Here is a 23,555-nt window from a genome sequence, read left to right as displayed (position 1 = left end):
TATATATTGTATAATATATTAAAATTTTCTTTTATTTATTACTTCACGATCCATTATAATATTATTTTGTATTCGTACGATGACCGTTTACGAAGTTTAATCATACTATTATTTATAAGGTATTCTGGGTGTACATAATATTATATAATATGTATGGATATAAACGATGAGAAAAAATATTTGGTAAATATTGGATTTTGTTTTTGTCTTGTTAATGTTGAAATCTTTATAAACTACCTGGTACATTTTGTGTTTACATTATAATTATATTATCATTACAGGATACCGCTGAAATCGCCTCGAGGATTCTACTGGGGTACAAATAATACTGTCAGTCTTCGTTACTTTCAAGTATGTGCACTTAAAATGCATATATAGTGTTAACACCTTATAATAATCACGGAGTTCGTGATGCAACTTCAAAAGAAGAATAAAAAAATAAATGAAAAAACAAACGTTTTTAAAAAGTATGTTAGGTAACTATTTGTTTTTGAGTAGGTATTTAGAATTATAAGTTGTACTTTCTTCTGAATTATATTTTAGTTCTTGGAATTAATATTATATTCAAATAATATCAGAATAACATTCGATCCAAATATATTTATTGTTATTTTAATATCCAACATTCTTGAAATTCATTAAAAAGTCATACTTAACAATATATTTTTATTTCTCTACTTTTAAAACCAATTATACGTTAATTCAGTATAATGATCATGGGCGCCCATAGGTAATATTTTAGGGGGGTCAAAATAAAAAAATTTTTGAATGTAAGATAATAAAGATTTAATGTTATTTTTCACATATAAATGTATACACTATACATGCATGTTATATTTTTATTTGTATATATATATATATATAGTGTATTAAAATTATATATATTTATGCTATATTGATAAAAACTAATTATATTAAAATAAATAATCCAATTAGTAAAATTAATTTAATTTTTGATTTTATTACTTGTATTATTATTGTTTTTGAAAAAATAGCAAATTGGTTTTATTTATTTTTCTGTCGATTAGCTTAATCGTTGTGCATTTTGACAGTGTATATAAACAATTATGTAATAGAACAGAACGACCATAAAATATATTACGAGGATGACCAAAAATTCGATTGAAGACATGTGGTAAATGCAGTAACTCCGAGTAATTTATTACACCGTATTGTTCCCGAGTATATGTAACATAGGTTTATGCAAAAAAAAAAAAAAAGTAGTAATTTTATTCATCCCATTTAGCTCTGACAAATTAAGATATAACTTAATCATCTCGTTTATAGCCCCGGGTCCCGCTACACAGTAGGCGTGTTAGTCCTTTTTCCCTTCCTCTCAACAACTGTTTGTTTATAAAACAATATAATGTCCTGAGGACCGTTATTATTAATGGGAAATTATAATATCCTGTATGCGCCTATAATAATAATGAAACGTATTATATAAAATAAATGTTGTATACGAAAAAAATCAACAAATTTCGGATCGGATAGCCAAAAGACAATAGGCATATATGTTGTTTTATTTCACTACTTGATGGTTACAAGATCTATAATGACTCGTTTTGTAAACGGGCAGACAATATTTCATCGCGGCAAGACTAAATCGACTTTGCATAACATAGGAAGTAATACGTAGTTAAATGGCAGTGGTAGGCCTCTGTCGTTCTATTCGTGACGATCCAGCCCATTTAGGTGTATATAATATAGGTGTATTATATACCTATATATTCAAACGGATAATAGATAGGGATTATACACATTAATATCAATATGAAGAAATCGCAAGAAGTAAATATAGAAAGTTGTGCCTAATTTTGGACTTGAGTTGTAGGCGAATACGCGGTTAAATGGTATATTAGTAATATAATATTACCTACGGCTAATTGCTTCACACGCATTTATATCGACAATAGGCCTACCTTTATATTTATACAAAATAATCGTAGATAGTTACCTACGTTAATTGTTCATATTCATTTTAACAGATTGCTTTCTTGCGATATTTTAAAATATTATAAAGGCATAAGAAATACAGTTCCTATGAAATTTAAAAAAAATATCAAAGTTTAAATCTGTAGCTTATTAGTTATTAGTTATTCTTATTATTTTAATGGTTGCCTATAATATACAATGAAAAGATAAAATAGTGAAAGTTTAAAATAAAATAAATATAGCAGTAATGGCGTTTTATGTATTTTTTAAATATTTTTGAGTGATTAAAAAAAACCCTATAAACAATATATTTTAAAATAAAAAATCTTCATACATATTTTTATTTAAAATCATTCTATTGAACATTAAAAACACGAGAAGTCTGTAAAAAATAAGTAATTATAATATGTAAATTATAGTAATTCGTATGTACAGATGTCGTATTTATATAATTTCCAAATGATATTGATGTATCTTATGTATCCACCTTAAAAACATATTTTAGCATCAAGTAACTTAACAACCCAATCATTACGAATGTGGTGGTTTAGAATAAATTACTATATTACGATTTATGAATATATTTTTAACTTAAAAGTTTAAATAAATGTATAAAAATGCTAAGTTTAATTTGGAATTTTCTCAACAAAAAAGTTCCTAAAAAGATTAAATAAAACAAAACAATGTTTTTTTGACGCAACAGTAAAATGAACCAAAAGAATTAATTATTAAATAAGTTGAAAAGTGGGTACAGTTCTGCTATGCCAGTTTTATGGAAGTATTACATTTAAATTCAATGATATACCGTTGTACTTATACGAAAAACGATTCTAAGCGGAGACGGTCTATCAGTCTATATCACTATAACTTAATGAAATATTTCTTGATATATCTAATTTCTATTAAAGTAATTAATTGCACTAAAAGTTAGTATTATAGTACATTGAATTAATTTTTGCCGAAAGCATTACATTTATTATACTAGATTTAAATATTTAATTATCAAAATAATATATATTTATACTATAATATTAAATTATTGTTATTAACTTTTAAGACAATACCATTTTACCGTAAAACAGTGTAAATAGGTAAAAACATACAATTATTTTGCATATTTTGAAAATTTCATTACCTAGGTATAGTGTAATACTTAAATTTATAATATACGTAACGCTTTTAATAGTCACCATGAATATAATATTTTTGAACTATAGTGAAATAATTAACATCATTAAAGTAAATAATTTCGTCAAATTTTAACTTAAAATGTTTATAAAAAATAAAAATGTGTTTGTACATTCTTTAAACTTTTTATTAACAATATGAAATATTTATGAGGAATATTGTATTACATTTACAAACTTAAGCTATAAATATTAAAGATTACATAGATATTTTACAACAAAATAATTGTAGTTTATACATTTTTGTAATTTTTACAAACATTGTAAAAATTTTAATTTTAAATACATATGAAAAAACCCATGTACCTATTGTTAATATTAATATACAAATTTGAGAAAAATGTATGTGGAATCTTGTATTCAATTTTCAAGAATTTTGAACCAATAGATTTTTATAGGTATTTATAAAAAAAATTTTATTTTAAATTTCTATGGTTTAAAAAAAGTTAATATATTTAAAAAAATTATACTATTTGTAGAAAATGTTAAAATTAACATTTAGTGAAAATTTTAATTATATATGGAAGTACAGTTATAACAAAATAATAAAATTAGTTTGAGGATAAGCTAAATACTTCTACAGAAGAATAAGCAATGTCGTAAAAATTTGAACTTTAAACATTCACATAAAATTAATTTCACTTACTGGTAGAAATTTATTTTTAATATTATTGAAAAACTTATAAAGAACCTTGTTTTAATACTTATATATAGATATTAAACATTTTTATCTAAGTACAAAATAATTTGCTAATTTTCGAGATTTTGACAAAATTCGTTAAAATTTTAGCTTTCAAACATTTTTAAAAAGTTTTAGTGATCTTATGTTTAATTTTTTTAAATTAATATCAACATAAATTATTAAATTTTTAAATTTTTTGACGTGCAAAAAACGTTTTATTAACGTTTAAAGAAAATAAAAATAAATCGAAATTTTCAGTTGTCTCTAAATAGCTTAAAAGCAGTCAAAATATTTTGAAAATTTTATCATGTATAAAAAATTATGGTCAAAAATTCTTTTTTTTCCTTAATTTTGTGCTTATTTTATCTGGTTATTTTAAAAATTTTTGAAAATTTTTCATTTTTGATCCCTCAAATTACTAACTAGATCCAATTTTGTACCAGTAGCCACCCCGAAGCTGAAAATCTTATCACTTTTACAGTGCCAATAATGAATATATGATAAGAAACAAAAATGATGTATCATTGTAAAAACAATGCATTCACTCATTTTTCGTTCAGAATTTAAAATGTGATATTTAGTTAAGTCTAAAAATTCAGTTTGTTGTATTAAATTATGAAAAAATAAATGTACATTTGGATAAATAAAAATACGTATTACTTTAAATGTTGTACGACCTTTGTAATTCAACGTATCAGACTTACTGAATATTACAATAGGTACATTATAATAATAGATCTCAAGAATGTTGATTTAAAAAACAAGTAAGTAATACTAGCTAATAACTAGTACCAATTTTTTTTTCAATGACAACAATGACGTATTAAAAATGAATTACTTTAATGAAGAATGATGACAATAGAATATTGGTATACCATAAAATGTAACTCTGTGCAGTTTATTAAAGTTCTAAAATTATTTTATTATATACGTATTGTAATTTATAAACAATGTTATTACTTATTAATTATTATTTTAACTTATAGGTACATACATTTGTAGTTATAGTCCAAGTTGCAATTCATTATTATTTTTATAGTTTAAAATTGAATAATAATATAATGTAGCTAATAATATTTTCTTTTAAGTAAAATATTATTTAATTATTTAATGAAAATATTATCATTAAGGGTTTTTAATTGTTTTCAGATCAATTCCATGCATTAATATTATAATATTATCATAATACATAAAATAACATAATATTTAAGTAACAAAATAATTATAATTTATGTTTATTTATTGAATATTATTGGCTTATAGGTAACTTCAATTATTATAACATACACTTTATAAGCATTTGAAATTGCTAAGTATTTTAATATGTAATGCTATTATTATAATGATACTTTAATTATTTTGTACAATACGTGGCAAAGATTTGTATTGATTTGTTGTGCGAAGGCGGTGTGAAATCGTGGTGCTCCATTAATATTGTCATTTTTAGATGTCAATAATATATAACTGTCAATAAATTAATTATTAGATGTCCGTAAGGTGTCGTAGTAAATTGGACTCAAGTGTCATAGGCCAAAGTTATTAATCACAGGCATGCAATGTCGAAACTATATTTTCTATGCATGGTTCACACATCGAGTTGTACACGTATTATAAGATGCATTTATGAACCTGTTTGGTGGTGAGAAGATGATATTAAAATAATAACTATAACGATACATATTGGTATTTGGTACGTGACTTTCAAACTTAAAATTAAATTGAAGGACGATTTAATACATACACTTATCAAAATAAGAAGGTAAAACATAGTCATTTTGTTTAATACCTATTTCGGAAATTGAATTTCATTAGTATGGCACATCAAATATAATATAGTATGGTTATAGAAAAGCATGAATTGCGACCGGTCTATTGTTTCAAAAAATGTTAAAAAAGACTTGATAGATAGAAAAAATCTATTTTTTATTTGATTCAATAATTGACACAGTTAAACACCAAAATTTATATTAAACCAGGGATAGACAACTGGTGGCTCGTGAGCTTTTTTTATTTGGCCCGAGCTACATTTTTAAATTACATCATACAATTTTAAAGTTAAAAATTCATGAATTCGTATTAAAAACAAAATAAAAGCTAGTTAAAATGCATATTTTGAATGACTTTTTTTTTTGCTTTCTATGCTCTAATCTGCTAGATTTTAATATAGTAATTTTGAATAGCCTATCCCTATATTATACTACATATTGTATAGTATTTAACCTTAAAAATACAAGTTAATTATGTAAACTGCATTCTATTACAAACATAGCTATACAGATCTATCTGATAACTTAGTTTATGTAATATTATAGCCTTATTAATATCTTGTAACTTAAATAATTATCATTAGGTATAAAACAATTTAAAATATTTTCAGAAAAATTTTAAACGAAAAATAAAAACTATAGATGCTAAAATAGGTACCATATAAAATATAGAAGATTTAACTAATTTAAATTGAATAACCTAGCAAAACGGTAAATTTAAGACCCATAATTTTGTTTTGAATTTAATAAAAAAGGTTTAAATATTATGATAAAATGTATTTGAAAATATTTTTTTTTCATTTACTAATAATATTTTTAATTTTACTTACGTAAACTAAGAAGGGCAAATAAATTGGTTGTGAAGTCTTCGGTCCACACTTTAAAGTTGGACTATTACAACAACCTGTATCTTCAGCACAAACGTGAAGTATGGTGCACGCAGGTAAATATTTCTTATTAGAACTGGGGTATACGTCAGTTACCTTGATCACTCGAGATCTAGGTATTTTGCAAGATGCCTCTTTCGAAATTCTGATTTGATGCTTGTAAGCTTCACTTCCTTCGTTATCACCTGAAAATTGTTTTATTTATAGTTAAATATGAAATTATATTATAAAACCATGACAAAATATTTAAGAAAATGTTATTTTTCTTCAATAATGAATCAAATTAATTATTTTATTATATTTATTATTATTAGTGTAAATCACTAGCAAAATATTGGTTAGTCTTTTTTTATTTAAATATTACTCGTACATATATTAGTTAGGTCCTGTGTGTTTTTATAATGAAATGTCTTTTAAAATATAAAAACCACGTATACTGTCATAAGAGTGATAATTAAAATGTATTAATACATAAATTGCAAAAGTTTGGAAACACAAAAATCCTTATAAATCTGCTAACTGTAGTTATATACGAGATATATTTTGAAATAAGATGAAATATTTTTTATATTCGTTATAATTATACTTTTTAATATTACTTTCATGTTTTCGGTAAATTGTATAGACTATTACCTTTTTTTTTGTTACTTTTATTCACCAATTGTAAATGTTTTTAATAATTAAGTTATTGATAAAAAAAAAGTTTTTAGAGTATGAGTATACATAATATAAATACTAGATATCTCAATTATATTTCAAGATATATGATCAGGAATGCGAAAGCGTCTGTAAAACTCTGCAGACTGCAGTGACATGGGAATATAACTCACTGTCGAGTATATAATATATATATATATACACAATAAACAATTATCAGCTTAGCACTGCTCTATACAAGTATACGTGTATACTGAACGGTGATTATCACGTATTCACGTTTCAAGAATAATAATGCTAATTTAATGTAAATAAATGCAATTCGTGAATGTTGAGTTTCTTTCAACATTCGATTTAACGGGCATGGTTCTTATCAAACGAGAATCATTTATGCAGCCAACAACACTATTATACAATAATATAAAAACAATATGTTTAATACCTTGTCCTTGGAACAAGCTGATCCTCTGTGAACTACGGAAAGTTTCTTCCACAGTTTTCCTAGAACCGAGAAGTTTCCATTTATTTTCTGATATTGGTGACATGGTTCTCGCTGGTTCGTGTTTCTGGATGTCCTGAAAAGTATCCGATAAGTTATTTGTTAATATTAGTAAACAGAAGTATTGTATATAATAGTTTTAAAAATTACTTAATCAGTAAACAATATGAATTAAACGTTTCTTAAATTAATAAATATGCTTAAATAATAGCAAAATATGGACATCGCGACGTCCATTGTAAACGTTTAGTATATAAAGATCTAATCTTAATAAAATAAAAATTATCAAAAATTAAATTAGATTTTTAAAAATAAAAACATTCAAATAATATGTGATATAATGTATAGTGAAATTATTCATTGTAATATTAGTATTAAAATGATTTCTGTTTTTAAAATCCAATTAAAAACTGCTGTTTTTTTAAATTTATAAATTTATATAAATTCAATACATATTGTTGCAATTCATTTTTAAATCAACAACACTAAATATGTATGATGTGTTAGATGAATACAAGAAGGAAGAGCTATTATAGTAAAATTAATTATAAAAAATTACTAAAAACATAAGATAATTTTTACACTTGATAAGACTATTAATTTATAATTAAATAATAATTATTCATACTCAATTATATTTAATAAAAATATAACTAATTAAGTATATATTAACCAAATACTGCATACATATACACACACACATATAAATATGCACGCGTCATTAAAATACTTACATATAACATTTAATTAACATTCACTATTTCTTTTAATAGTGGTTAATAATTTAATTATTAAAAATACAAAATAATAAAAGAATTTGCTATTATTAACATAATAATTTATAAACATCAGTCGTAAAAATATAAGATAATGGTATCCTATGTCTATAACTGGTACATTGTTATTCTATAATCAAAAGCACCACTATTTGTATTAAAAAAAAAAAAAAAAAAAAAAAAAAATACATGAAATACATGAAATACATGAAATATGTGCAACTATTATAATCCATAATAATTTAAATCATCCCAATTCTCAAATACTGCTATGTCTTAATAACTATATGCCAATATTACCTGCACGTGATTATGATGTATAATATTCAAATAATACATTAATATATTTTTCAAAATAAAAATTTGTGCATGATTTTAATAATATAAACAATTATGATATATTATTATACGTGTTGTTAATAGTTAAATATATTATTTTATCATATTAATGTGTTTTGCGCATCATCTGACACTTTTTTTTTTGAACATTAATTAACTTTTAACTTGTAAGCCATTGAAGGACTGAAGACATCAATGGAGACGTCGACATCTGTTGCTGTTTTTTTCCAAACTGATAATTAAAATATAATATTATGTAAGCACTCATTTAAGCATTAAAATACATTGTATATTATGAACACGATCCGACCGGACGTCGTCTCCCACATTATAATTTCACGCATAGTTTTGAAGACATCGTATAGGCCTAGTTCATTACATAACTTTTTTGCAAGATAGTCTTGGAAGAAAATTACGATATACTTATTAGTTTAAAATATCGTAGTTTCCATGAATGCATTTTTAACCGAAATCAAGATACTTAATATGTATCCATACGATAAATCGTGAAATGTTCATGCAAACAATAACGCGTCACCAGATTCAAATCAAAAATGTGTTTTGGTCTCGAACTATTACTTAGAATTTCCTCGCGGTTACCGTTGGTAATAGCTATTAATAAGTCACGACTACGGTCATGATCGACCTATCATTTAAGTTTTTTTTCCACGAAAGTCGTTTATTTATCAAAAAACAAAAACATTTTAATGTACCTAATAAGTTATTATGCAAAAGTTAAATATTAATTTTTTCTTCTTAAAACTTGTATAGACCGAGATGAGTGATTCACATACGTAGATGCAACGATTAACGAATAATGCAAGATAATGTGATTTAGTGTACCCAAGTGCAGCAACATCATCAGTCATCACTCATCAGGTACTTCATTCGTTTCGCACTAACTATATGTATAATAAACAATAACATATGCACATCTAAACGATAACTTACTATAGTAATATCACTGCACTTACGTACATGAATACGAGTGTGTGTGTATGTGTAATTCGGTGTTTTCCTCAGCAGATGGATTTATGATGAACGTCTGTTGTGTAAAAATACACACTCACGTGTATTTGTGTGTGCACAAATGCATAATAACCCACGCCCGCAGTGCGTCGTCCACACGAGAATCCGTGAGCTAATATATACAATGGGCCTATTGTGGCGCCTACGTCTCCTCGCCGTGTGAACGTGCGGACTTATCTTCGTACTCAACACGCCGCATTGTAATTTCCTCGCCGATTTTTTATTTATTTTTCTTTTTCTTAGACATGCGTACACCACACACATACACATTCACACATTAATATTGAATTCAGTGCATTTATGTCATTAAAAATAATGTATAATATTATATTAGGTTTAGTTTAAAATTTAAACATTGATGCGTTGTCCATTTTCTCGGACAAATATTATCATATTGTCATAGTATTATATTTATCACCTAATAAATATTTATATATATTTAATAATATCTCCTTCGATCAGCTGTGCGACAATAACAGTGATGATTTAATAGATATTTCACTCGACGCCCACAATATTTTACCACTTATAATAACCGCGATATGTGACGGAAGCGGGAAAATATTATTTTAATTTTAATTTTAATATCTACTAATAGAAAAAAAATATTAATCATTATTGATATATGAATACCTAAATATATACATTTCATAACCTGAATATAAAATATGAAACTAATAACGATCATAATAATAATATTCCATTTTTGTGGCCTATACCAGTTATACCTATATATATAATATACATATAATATTTTGTGTACGTTACGACAGAGATCTTGACGTCGTGACTTATCATAGTCAGAGAATAACTATCTGATATATATATGAAAATATGTAATGATTTATTAGTAACCTAGCTATATCATATAGTTGTAGACCTTGCAATATTTTTAGATATTACAAATGCATGTATTTATATCTGAAAATAATTAATAATATATGCCGGTACATGCAAGGAAATCAGAGTTCTGGTCATAAACACACGGTACTTTAAACCACACGTTTTTAATACTACCTAGATAGAAAAACACTATAATAATAAATACCTAAAATTAAAATAGTCAATTTAGACAACATAACTAATTACTTAAGGAACAGATTAAATTTTTTTCTAAATTTGTATTTTAATTGTTAAATGCAATGGTATTTGAAAAAATATTAAAAGAATAAAGGTCTGAAGGGCTAAAAATGAAATTTTTAAATAAATCACAATTCCATTTTAAAACTAGAAATGTACATATTTTTTTTTAGTTTTTTAATTTATATAATGTACTGGAGATTAAGTATTATTTTACTGTAATTAAGTGTCATCTCTATTCAACTTGATAATATGAATCTATATTTTCACATTAAAACAAACAGTTTAATACTTAATCCTATAATAAAATTATGTAGGTACAATATAGATGTATGTTTTCATACATAATATACATCAGTATATTATTATAATATTATGTTAGTAAACCAAATCATTGTTTATTATTAGTAGGAATTACAGGTATTTAATTATTTTTAATTTGTAAATATATTTATTTTTTACTATAAATTAGTCAATGGTCACAATGGTAATGCCAATACGCTAATTACACACAAAAAAGAGCTTAGTGTGACAATATCCATACTCACAATACGTTTTATGGGTTTTTAGGCGTAGTTTAGTTTTTAAACTACTCATAAATAAAATAAAAATTGTAATGTAATAAAAATAAAAATTTGTGAAATATGCATTTGGTATATTAAAACTATGTTGATAATTATAAAGAAAAAGATAACACTTTAGTACAACTACTTAATCAAAATACTAAAAAGTTGTGTATTTTCATTGGTTTTAAAAACTTTACAACTGTATTAGAAATAATACAAATAAGAAATATAGCACAGATACTTTATATTTTTAAAACTGCTCACAGTTATACATGAGGACTTTGTCAAAACACATACTAATTTTATTGTAGCTGATGAAGTTATAGAATAATCTTGATTATTAAATTTGATTTCTCTTTTAATTAAACAAATATATGTCAATTAAGATAATTTATAAATTAAATTACTTTCCTTATACTATACATAGTAAATTAAATAATAAGATATATTCGGATATATAATACTCAATTTATTTCCTTCGCCAACTACCGCTGCTTAAATATATACCATAAATATATATTTTACATGTTTATAATTGAAATAATATGTAGTACTTACTAATATGCATTTTATTATAAGTATGCAGAAATATGCGAAAAAAAATAATCACTGTTTGTTTCAAAATAATATGATTTGTGGAAATTATAGAAGTTGTAAAAAAAACATGCCAACGCATTTAAATCCTAGTTTAACTGGCTGCTCATAAAGTTTAATAGATAATTATATGTTCTTAGTTTTTATACATATGTACAGTAAAACTTTTATTTAACAAAATTGATTAATGAAATATTTTTGAGAACCATTACAAATTAGAACTAATTTTATAAAAATATTTCTTTATAACTAATTTATTTATAATACGAATTTTTGTTTTTGTTTATTTTTAGAATGAAAGTTTCATTACATATGCTCTATAAATATAAACAAACTTACAGTCTTAATAGTTGATATTTTTGTTCAGAATATTTATCTTTAATGATAACTATTTAATTTAATAATGCATGTTTAATGTTTAATGTTTATTATTTAAATTTATTTTCAATACCATTTAATAATCTTACGTTTTAATATCTACTTATATGAATTAAAACATTTTCACGGAATATTTATATTTTATTTATTAAATATATGCATTTAAATCAAAACATAATCAATAATCATAATAATATATTGCTCATCTATTGTCAGACGACCATTTCGAATGTAAAATGTATAGTTGTATTGTAATGTTATAAATTTCTTAATAAATAGATGATAAAATTACGATCCTGTTGCTAGAAGTCAACAGCCGTCAGAGATCATATAATGTTATTATATTTTATAATGTAGGTACATGTTATATTGTAATAATGATGGATGCTTATATTATTATCATGTACCCTTGTTTATAACCGTACGTGTTTCACCGCTACCTTAAGCCTTAAGCACACACTTATTTTATTATATTTATATATCACATTACGTCTATATATCAGCTAACCGCTAATATTTTCAACTCCTGCAGTTTTTACGACACACCTGTTGTATATACACGCGGCTTTTGACTAATTGGTTATTCACAACGGTGGCGAATCACCGGTATAATATTAATAATATTGTATAAGTATGCTTTACCTCGGTATTGTATTGTAGTCACACAATTCGTCTGATCTGCACGACTCGCCGATGGCAATTATGAATACATTGATATTTCTGACTAAGTCTAAATAATATATATTTTTTATTTTTATTTTTATACCTATTCAATTGTTAAATGATGTCTTGCTGAAGTTTTTGAAGAATATGCGATACCTGCAGAATTAGTTTTTCAAAATATACTAAATAAGATGGTTGGGTGAGGGGGGAATACATTAGAAAAAATAATACAATGTTAGCTGTTAGTTAAATAATATTAGTGTTTATATAATAAAATATTATTATTATTATAAGTTATTACACAATGACAACAATATTATTTTTTGAAGTCCTTATTTATTTGAATATTGAATTAATTGTATTATACTAAACATATAAGTATGTACTACGTACCTATATACTTTTTAATATATTTTTGTAGATATTGGTTTAATTTTATTTTGAGTGAAAACTTTTACCTTTAATTTTATTCTTTTGCTTCAGAAAATTTTCAAATATACCAATACTTACAAAAGTTGGTTGTAAAAATGAGTATCTTATGAGTTATGGTTAAATTATCATCGTGGGTAAATTTATGAATAAAACACGTACAAACGAAGCGACTGCGGGAGTAACAAAGTTAGAAATAAATTTAAAAAAAGAATGCTTCGAAAGACCTCACACACTGTACATCATTTTGCACAAATTTTCAAGTCACGTCTTAGGTAAATAATAATATAAAAGAAACAATTTATCTTTTTATTTTGGCTGTTTTACATGCAATTTGAGTTCAAACAATCAATCATGAATTTCCAAACATTAAACATATTTTACGTGCATTAAAACTCAACTCCATATGATGAGACCATACCATGACTATCACTAGTATATAAATAATATATTATATATATATATATTTTTAAATACTACTATTTTTGTATGTCTACGAAGACTTTCTATGGAAGCTTTAACATTTACGTAGTAATTTTAATCGTTATTTGGGCTTGATAAGTTATTTTAGGTTAATCAGATCTTTGTTACGGTATTTTAAAATGCTATACTCAAATATAGTAACAATTCTATAGATACTTTTTATTTAAGTGTCGTCATATTTTTATAGCGTTTTATAATAAAGGCCACACATTATTATATGTGTTTACAGTGTCGTAGTCTAATAATAGTATGTACCATTAAAAAAGCCGTAACAAGTTATAAAAATGAGAAAACGAGAGTATTAAAGTACATTTTTTTTATTAGTACCATAATCCACAGCATATTATGATCTAACGGGTTTTCCATTTAGAAACGGTTTATATTACATGCAGTATGTGTAATTTAATAATATGTAATGTATACATAATATATTATACTATAATTTATATTATTTATTTAATTTCTAAGTAATATATCACATACCCTCTGATTTAAAATGTTTTAATAGTAAATGAAAAAACTATAAAATATACACAACATAATATACGTAATTACAAAATAATAGCCGTACAAAACGAATTAATGATAAAATAATATTAATTAAAGGTGTGATATAATTTTAAATTTTGAATTCATCAATGCTTGTATTTAAAAAAAAAAAATTATTATGTATATTGTCATTAGAGAAAAAAATACACATTCTGTTATATATCTGTAAAAAAAAGATAATAGCTAATATATTACAGTTCAGTGACGTGACTCTAATTCCTTATATCTAAGTTAAAAAACCGATATATTATAACGATGAGATGATTCTTTGGATGATCATGTTGAATTTAATTAACATAAAATTTGATATGTTTGAAATTAATATCGATGCTCTCAAATTATTATCCTATAATGTTATGTATTATCATAAATTGTTCATTACAGATTAAAATCGTGTGAATTCTGCAGTTGAACTTTGTAGAATATTTAAATAATTTAATACCTAGTTGTTTTAAGATGCATAAATTTACCCATGCATAATATAGACGATAATAATACGAGTATATCATTTATTATTTATATTTAATTCGTTATTTATCTTCACCCCTTTGAGCTGTTTATAAATTAATAATATATATGTTAAGTAAATGTATAATTAATATAAAACGAAAATCAATCAAATATTTTTTTTAAATTTGTATTTGACCGCCGAAAATATGTCTAGCTTAAGTTTAAAGTTTCTTATCACCAATAGAAAATTATAAACATTTTGGTTTCTATCATTAGATAGATTCCCATCTTCAATAATATCAATCAATTAATATTTTATATATAATATATTATATGAATCGATGATTGCAAAAATGACACGAGTTACATTTTTTGTAAAACGTCATAAATCAGAAAACTTTGAAAGTCAATAATAAAAAAACATCATATTATTTAAATACACAAATCATGTATAATCAGTGCATAATATATTTCTGCAAGTATTCATTTTTAAATAAGAATTTTTTCAGAATTATTTAAATTATACATTTTGTATTGATTATCCAAATGTTTTAAAAAATTGACTCATGTCGTTTCTGCAATCATCGATTCATATATATGTATATATATATTTAATATTAAATAAGCATTTCATTTGACTATTGTGTATTTATGCCATCTAAATGTATGCATTGAAAATATTAAAAAAAATTATTTGAATTATCAGGCCAACACGAAAATTTCATCTCAGTATTGAATTTCGCAAAACAAAATTATGTATAATTATTTTAACTTATTTACTTTGGATATTTTCTGTGTAGGTTTTTTTCGTATAACTATTGTTTAAATTTGAATGATATAATGTTATATATTAATTCTTCCTCGCTTCTTCACTCAAAAATCGAGTGTGTATTGTATACAAATATCGGAATTGGTATGTGATGTACATATATATATATATATATATAATATTACGTTATACCTTTAAACTAAACAGCACTGTATATATAGTACAATAGAAATAATGAAATTAAAATATATATTTTGAATAGATATAATGTACAAATATAAATATTATGTTGACATTTTTTTAAAACTGCTCTAAATAAAAGAAACGTGTCACGGTAACAAATTCAAGAACGCTATTTAATAATAATAATTAATAATACAATTTATTTCATTCAACATTTTTTAACATCAACTTTATAGAATAATTCAATAAAACGTCAGGCATTCAAGCTTATTGTTGTGCAGGCGCTATAGACCCGAGGCGCCTACGTCCGACATAGGTTGAATAATATTATTACTGTCACATTATAAAAAGAATAGAAGGGAACTTAAAGTAATCATAAAAATAATAATTAAACACTCATACTTTTGTTATTATAAAATCAATGGTCAGAAGACGCCGGGACAAGGACACAAGCGGAAGGAACAGACAGGTTAAAATTTACAGAAGTTTGATTAGTTATTATTTCTGTCGATTCTTCAATGGACATTCGTTACGCCCAACTCAGAATACCTTGAACTGTTAGTACTTTGCCACTTCAAAAAAAATTGTTTGATACATCAAATAATAATAATAAGATCATAGTAATTATTTAGAAAGTATAAGTAGAAAACCTAGAGTATATTATAATATTATGTATTATAGGTATCGGAAAAGATTCTCATAGGCTATAATTATGTTACAATAAAAAAACCAAAGAAATCCATTCAATGAAAAACTTGTTTTTGTTAGATAGATACTCAGGTATTTTAAGTAATAACAATATGTGGATCTGATTTATCGCCGATTTTCAGAGTTCAATACTAAACTAAGTCAATAATATGAACTTAAAAATTAAATATTTATTTGAAATACGTAATTAATTATCTATGTATAACATAATATGGTGTTCAGTATGTTCGGTCGATAAGTAACGATAGCAATGATTATGTATGTAAATAATAATTTATACCTGCCTGTGATTACTGATGGGAATATATTATTCATACATTTTATAATAATATAATTTATAATAATAACACCATCATAAAATTATACATAATTTAAATTGTATATAATTATTAGATTTTCAATAGTAATAATAAAGATTTGTCGGCGTGAAATAAATAATAATTGAAAAAAATTATTATTGATTAAAAATGATATTTAATAATTAACTTCAAACACATACACACACATATATAAGTTTTAGTTACATAGGATTAATATTGTACCATCTTGTTTGTATACACAATAATATGTATAATTATATTATATGAAATTGTTACGACCATCATAAGTAATGTGATATATTTTGTTTTCTATAGGATATTCTAAAACGCCATTTTAAAATCGATTGTACATACTTCATTTAACATAAACAGTGGAGGCTAATGAAGTGTAAAAGTTATTTTTTAGTTTAAAATGAAAATAATATGTTCCTATTCGACGTGTTTGCCCATCACATACATGACGGTGGTTAAACTTATACTGTATACATATACAATGACGAGCTATATGTTTTCCGGTTTCTTTTTTGTTTTTATTTTTCTCAACGCATAAATATTTACGGTCAAACCATTCTATTACCACCGCAATAGAAAAAAATAAGTACAATAAACATCCCCTTCGTCTTTATCTTGACAAAACCCAAATAAATAGATTTTTTCGTGATTTTTGTTTGCATTTCATTATTTGTTATTTTAAGTCAATAATGATACTTATTTTTTTTTTAATATCAAAGTACTTACCACTTAAACAGATATTTAATAATAAAAATTTCAAATATTTATAAATTTTTAAAAAGGCACATTAAGAGATTTTATAATGTATACATATATCATGCTTACATATAAACTGGTAAATATTATTTATTTAATTGTAAGTATCTGTATATTTAATAGAATATGCTCAAACTCAATAACAAAAAAATAAATATATCAATAGATTCATAATTATATGTGTGTTTACAATGCGATTGTAAACGTAATTTTTATTTTCCAGGTGGTTAAATTTAAATTTAAACACATAAACATAGCCATGCATTTTTTGGCACTATAAATTAATGCAGTACGTTAATTAGACATAAATTTCTTAAACTAGATAATTAATGGGTAAAATAATTTTAATTTTTAAGAATCATTTACCATAAAATTTCAGAGAAGGTAATTCTCATCATGGTTTATTATTAATATATATATATATTAATATATTATAATTTATAATATTTAAACGAATTTTATTTTAAATGAAAATTAATCAATATAAAATAATAAATTTTTAATTCAATATTACCAGACAGAGTTTTCAACACAAAAACTAATCCTGGTTCATATGTAAAGTACGTCGATTTTTAGTCGTTATCTTTTAAAGTTCTATACATTGTATTATTGTTTATTGAAAAAAAAAAAAATAATAATATGAATTACTTATTTCTACTTCTATTAGTTATATTTGTGAATAATAATTTTATTTTTGAATATATGTATTTAGTACCTATACTTATAATCTATATAATATGTGGTCGATGACTGTTTTTCTCGAGTGTAAAACATTATTACAAAACTAATATTCTGCCTATGTGTTCTACGGGTACGATATTTAATTATTGACACTTCTTCCTATATGCATTATAATAACGACCAAAAATATTATCTAGTTAATACTATCATTCCGTTTAGCTTAATGAATGAACGACAAGCGCGTATAAATAGAGATTTATATGATTTTGGTGTAATCACTAATCACCATTCCATTTATGAAACAGGACCGTGAATAAGAATTTTTAATTCGGCAATAAGATAATAACTTGTGGTGCAGTATGATGTACAATTATTGTTAGACTGTTGCTATACACAATACTACATTAAAATCTTAATTGAACACGCGGCGTGGTAGGACATAATACATACATGATTGTATTGAACGAGTGTGTATAGTCATAGCGTGCCTGAGTACAACAATGCGACTTCCGATGAATGGATAATATAGACGTCTCGACTGTCATCTCGGCCACATATTGTATAATGCGCTCGTGTATCTATAATACGTGTGCACCTATGTACACGGTAGTACCACAATAATGAAATCGTTGTTGTCAATTGTAATATGTTGTCGTCGTGTTCGATGATTATTTAAGAAAATCTGTTGTAGTATATACCAATACTAATACACATAAATATTGACACGAAAGACTATAGGATTATAATTATTTTAAACTGCGAAGTACGCCATAATAAATGAGTTGTAATTTAAACAACTCTAGAACTTAGAAACTATAAATTAAATGCCCTCGTCTCCAAATGAAGCCATTTGGTCTAAAACTTTCTCGAGAGATTCAATATATACCATTGATTTTAATATAACGCACTATATCCATTTCCAAATTCAGCCACCCAATCGTCAGTCACCATTACAGAATTTTAAAAATCATAATCATTTACATTTGAATATCTTTAATTTTAACACTTGAGGTGTTTATAATATATTCCAATTATATTGAATTTCTCCTTAAAGACGTATAATAACATTACTTTTTCACAAGATACATTTTAAGAAAATCATAAGATGATGACTAATAAGAGGGAATATTTTTGGCATAAAAAAAAGTTTAATATTCAAAAACTGCATTTAAACCCGAACGCATTTATATATATATGACGTATACTTATTGCATATTTATTATATTTTGTTTCGATTGAAACATCGAATGGTACAGTCAAAACCTCATCTTGGCGTAAAATTCATCGCGTCACTATGCATACATTGGAATAATCTATAGTATAAAATAAACCTATGAGTAACATGCATGCGTGCGATGCAGTACCTAATAACAATTATACGAAAACAATATGCTAATTTTTATCGAGTAGATTAAAAATGGATTCACCCAGTGACCTTTACATATGACTGTGCTGTCGGCGTACCGCGAATTTAAATGCGTTTACATCGTGGTATAATATGTTGTCTTATCTGTAGTATAAATTGCATGGTATAAATATAAATAAACATACGCGCAGTTATAAGAATCGCGTCGTTTATTTGTATTGCATTTTTTCAGGACAAGCTGCTTTCCGGGAACGGTAAAAGCGAATTCTGCGTTTATTTTCTTATTAGAGCCAACCAGTCGTCCTTCAATTTTGGACACTATTCAGAATTATATCGAAAAACCGGGAAATACGTTTTCACGTGGTTGTCTACTATATACCTACACGTCTACTTTTATTTTATGACTGACCTATATCCGTCAAAACCGGGTTAATGTAAATAATCATATTTTATCTGTGGCCTTATGGTACGGCACTATGTATATTATGTGAATTCCCTATGATGCAGCATCACAATAACGTTTTACAAAGTACGATATTATGTAGTTTGTTTTGTGACTTCAAAGCAAAAATAAACGCGAATCGTTGGAATTAATCTTCGGTTTTGGTTAAGAAATTTGCTCCATAAGTTATAGTCAATAGCCATAAATCCCATTCATTTACATGTATTTTACATGCGTATACTCGTATTGACCTAAATCCGTAAATTCGAACATCAAAATTTAACGTGGTTGATATAAAAATAATGACCACCCAGAAATGTAAAAATCATTTAACATATATATTATATATTACATAGATTCACTAATAAAGATATATTATAATGTAAAAGTTTAAACGATACAACTGAATTATGATACTAAAATATCGAACACACGTGGCGCATGATTTTTATCAAATTTTTTCTTATTAAGATATCCAATGAATTTAAATTATGTGTTTTTAATACATATTTGGTGATGTAGATAAATATAATTTATTACTTTAAATTATGTAATTAGCTGTCTTGCATTTATTTTGTGTACGGTCGTCTATAAAAGGTCAATACAACCATTTCTACTTCATGACTGTTCATATAAAGGTTACTACCATACCTCTTATCTTTAATATTAAAAAATAAAAACATTATATAATTTTATTGATTACATATATTTACATAAATTTATATTAAAATATTACATAAAGATGTATTATGTTGAACTTTTAAGTTATGACATTATTATAATATTAAATTGATCTATAGATAAGTTTTATAAATTATGTGTATACCTATGTACAATTTTTATAAAAATACTATAGTAATACAAGTTTTTTTTACTGTTGGCCTATTGCTAAGTAAGTAATTTATCATATTAAGCGTGCCATTGTATTTTAAAGGTCAAACTTTATTAAATTTATTAGTTCATTTTCATTTAAGTCTGTTAAGTTTTAAAAATAATTTCACGTTGTCTTATATAAATAGATACCTAAAAAATTGTAAAACAAATGTTTGAAAAAATAGGTATACTTTTTACAAGTTATTATATATAATTATAAGTCATGATACTCTATTGAAAATTTTAAATTAAGTACTTGTTAGTTTTTTAAAAAATATATAAAATTATATTAGAAAATTTTGAATGACGTGTTTACACCCAAATTTCATTAAGTCACTGTTATATTGATAGAAAAGTTAGACAAGCTAATTTATAGTTCCAATTATAATCCAAAATGTTATGATTTGTGAATTACACGATTTAATATTCTATAATATATTATAAATTACATATTGATATTTAGCTATTAGAGTGGTTCAGTAATCAGTGCCAGTCGCCAGAGAGTCTTTCAGTTTTTGTGGTGATCTAAAATGGCAGCTGAAATACAGCCAACAATGTATAGTAAAAATGTTGTAAAGACTCATAAAAAGTAGCATTTATATACGATAGTGTTTTAACTGCATCGAACTCTTATGGTTTATTTCAGTGAGCGGGACTTTATAGCTACACGCAAATTGGTCCTAAAGAGGCTATTAATACTGCCCAGTGAACAATTATACTCGTTTATTGGTAATAATGACGGAAATAAAATTAAAATTCTATTGGATGTAATTTTGGTAAAGGTGTTAAAGCTTATAAAACTATTCTAACGAATGTTCAATTTTCTATGAGAAAAAATAACAGAGTTTTGGTGTGTACATTTTTAAAACACATATAATATATTATTGTATTGTGTAGCAATAAAATTGTATTAAATTCACTTATGCAATCAATAATTGTATGGTTATTAAGTATTCTGTTTATACGTTTCAAATAATTGGAGATATTACAGTTGGCAAGAATAGAAAAAAATATCGATGTTAATATTTATTTAATCGTATTCCGTTAAGTGACATTTTTAAATATACATATAATTATTATTATAATAAAATTATTCTGTTCATGGAAAATTTTACATTGTTTGGATAGTAATTTTAAGTTTCGAATAATAATTTAACGTGTTATTGAAAATTTTATATTATATGGCTAGTGCAAATGTAAATTTGAAATGTTATCCTTGATGATAACGGGAGATATTTTTTTTGTTATTATATTATTTTTTTTTCTTTGATGTCGTGGTGATATAGGACAGTATATAATATTTGCATTGTTAAATTTCAATGGAATAATTGAAATTGAGTATTAAAAATTACTCGGAAAAAAATGTAAAATTGCACAATTGTCAGTATTAATTAAAAAATTGTCAGTTTTTATTTTAAAAATTAAAAATGTGGTTATTGTTTTTAAAAGTAGGTACTTAAGTAACTAAAATTGTTTATGAAAACTACTTTACTGTATAATATAATATGTATATGTACTTACGATGACCCATGTGCATCTAAAAAATATATAACACGAACAAAGAAACATGAATTTACTTTGAGTCATATGAGATTATACGCTTAATAAAAAAAATGCAAATAATAATTAAAATTCTAAAACAACGATGGGAAAATTTAACGGCAATTTTTACTGTTCAGCAAATTACCATACGCATAATGCTCGTTTTATTGGCATCACTATTTTTATTGTTTCACGAAGAACGAATAAAATATTTGCGAAGTATACTTATTTTGTCTATACCAAGAATAAATAATCATTATACGAATAAGAACATTTGCAAGTACCTACAGCTATCTCTAGGTCTATAATATATGTAATGTATTTATGCACTGGACAATTCTTTTAAAAATAAACACTCGTTTTATCGAAAAATATTAATACGTATTTTTTCTGTATAATTTAAAGTCATTATAGAACAATATTTTTTCAAAAAAAATTAATTTTATCAACAATTTTTTTTTAAGTTTTTCTTTTTTCGAATTGCAGCATACATTTTTAATTTTATATTATGAATCAGAATATTTTACTGAAAGTAATTTGAATACATATGAAATTGTATTTTTAAATAATAGTTAATAATTTACGAATTATAAATAATTAAGTTTATTTTAATTGTATAATGGACTAACATTTTACGGGATCACTTTAAATACTTATAACTAAGCTGAGGAGGACTTATTTTTTCAAAAATGTTATTCTTTGAACTCAAATCATATGAAAAATATTTCTATAAACGTTAATGCTTTTTGAGAAAATAAAATGCTTAAATTTAAAAGAACCCCCTTGTAATCCTTGTATACTTACTTTTTCTGTACATATTATTATACATAGTATTTATGTATAGTATTATTCTATATACTTTAGATCTACTATCATAATGATTCGTCCTATTATTCAGAAAGAATTATAATATGAAAACAATAGTCGCGTCGAAATACTATATTCATTGAGCCC

At 24.4% G+C, this 23,555-nt stretch overlaps 1 pseudogene; it reads right to left on the bottom strand.

Moving 5' to 3' along the window:
• Nucleotides 1-23,555, bottom strand: part of LOC112596934 — a 40,927-nt pseudogene that overhangs the window by 4,851 nt on the left and 12,521 nt on the right.

Source organism: Melanaphis sacchari, unplaced genomic scaffold (genome assembly GCF_002803265.2).
Source record: "Melanaphis sacchari strain LSU unplaced genomic scaffold, SCAv2.0 Contig36_pilon_pilon, whole genome shotgun sequence".
NCBI classification, from domain to species: domain Eukaryota; kingdom Metazoa; phylum Arthropoda; class Insecta; order Hemiptera; family Aphididae; genus Melanaphis; species Melanaphis sacchari.
The sequence above is the reverse complement of the archived record's forward strand: the minus strand, read 5'-3'. Positions and strand labels throughout refer to the sequence as shown.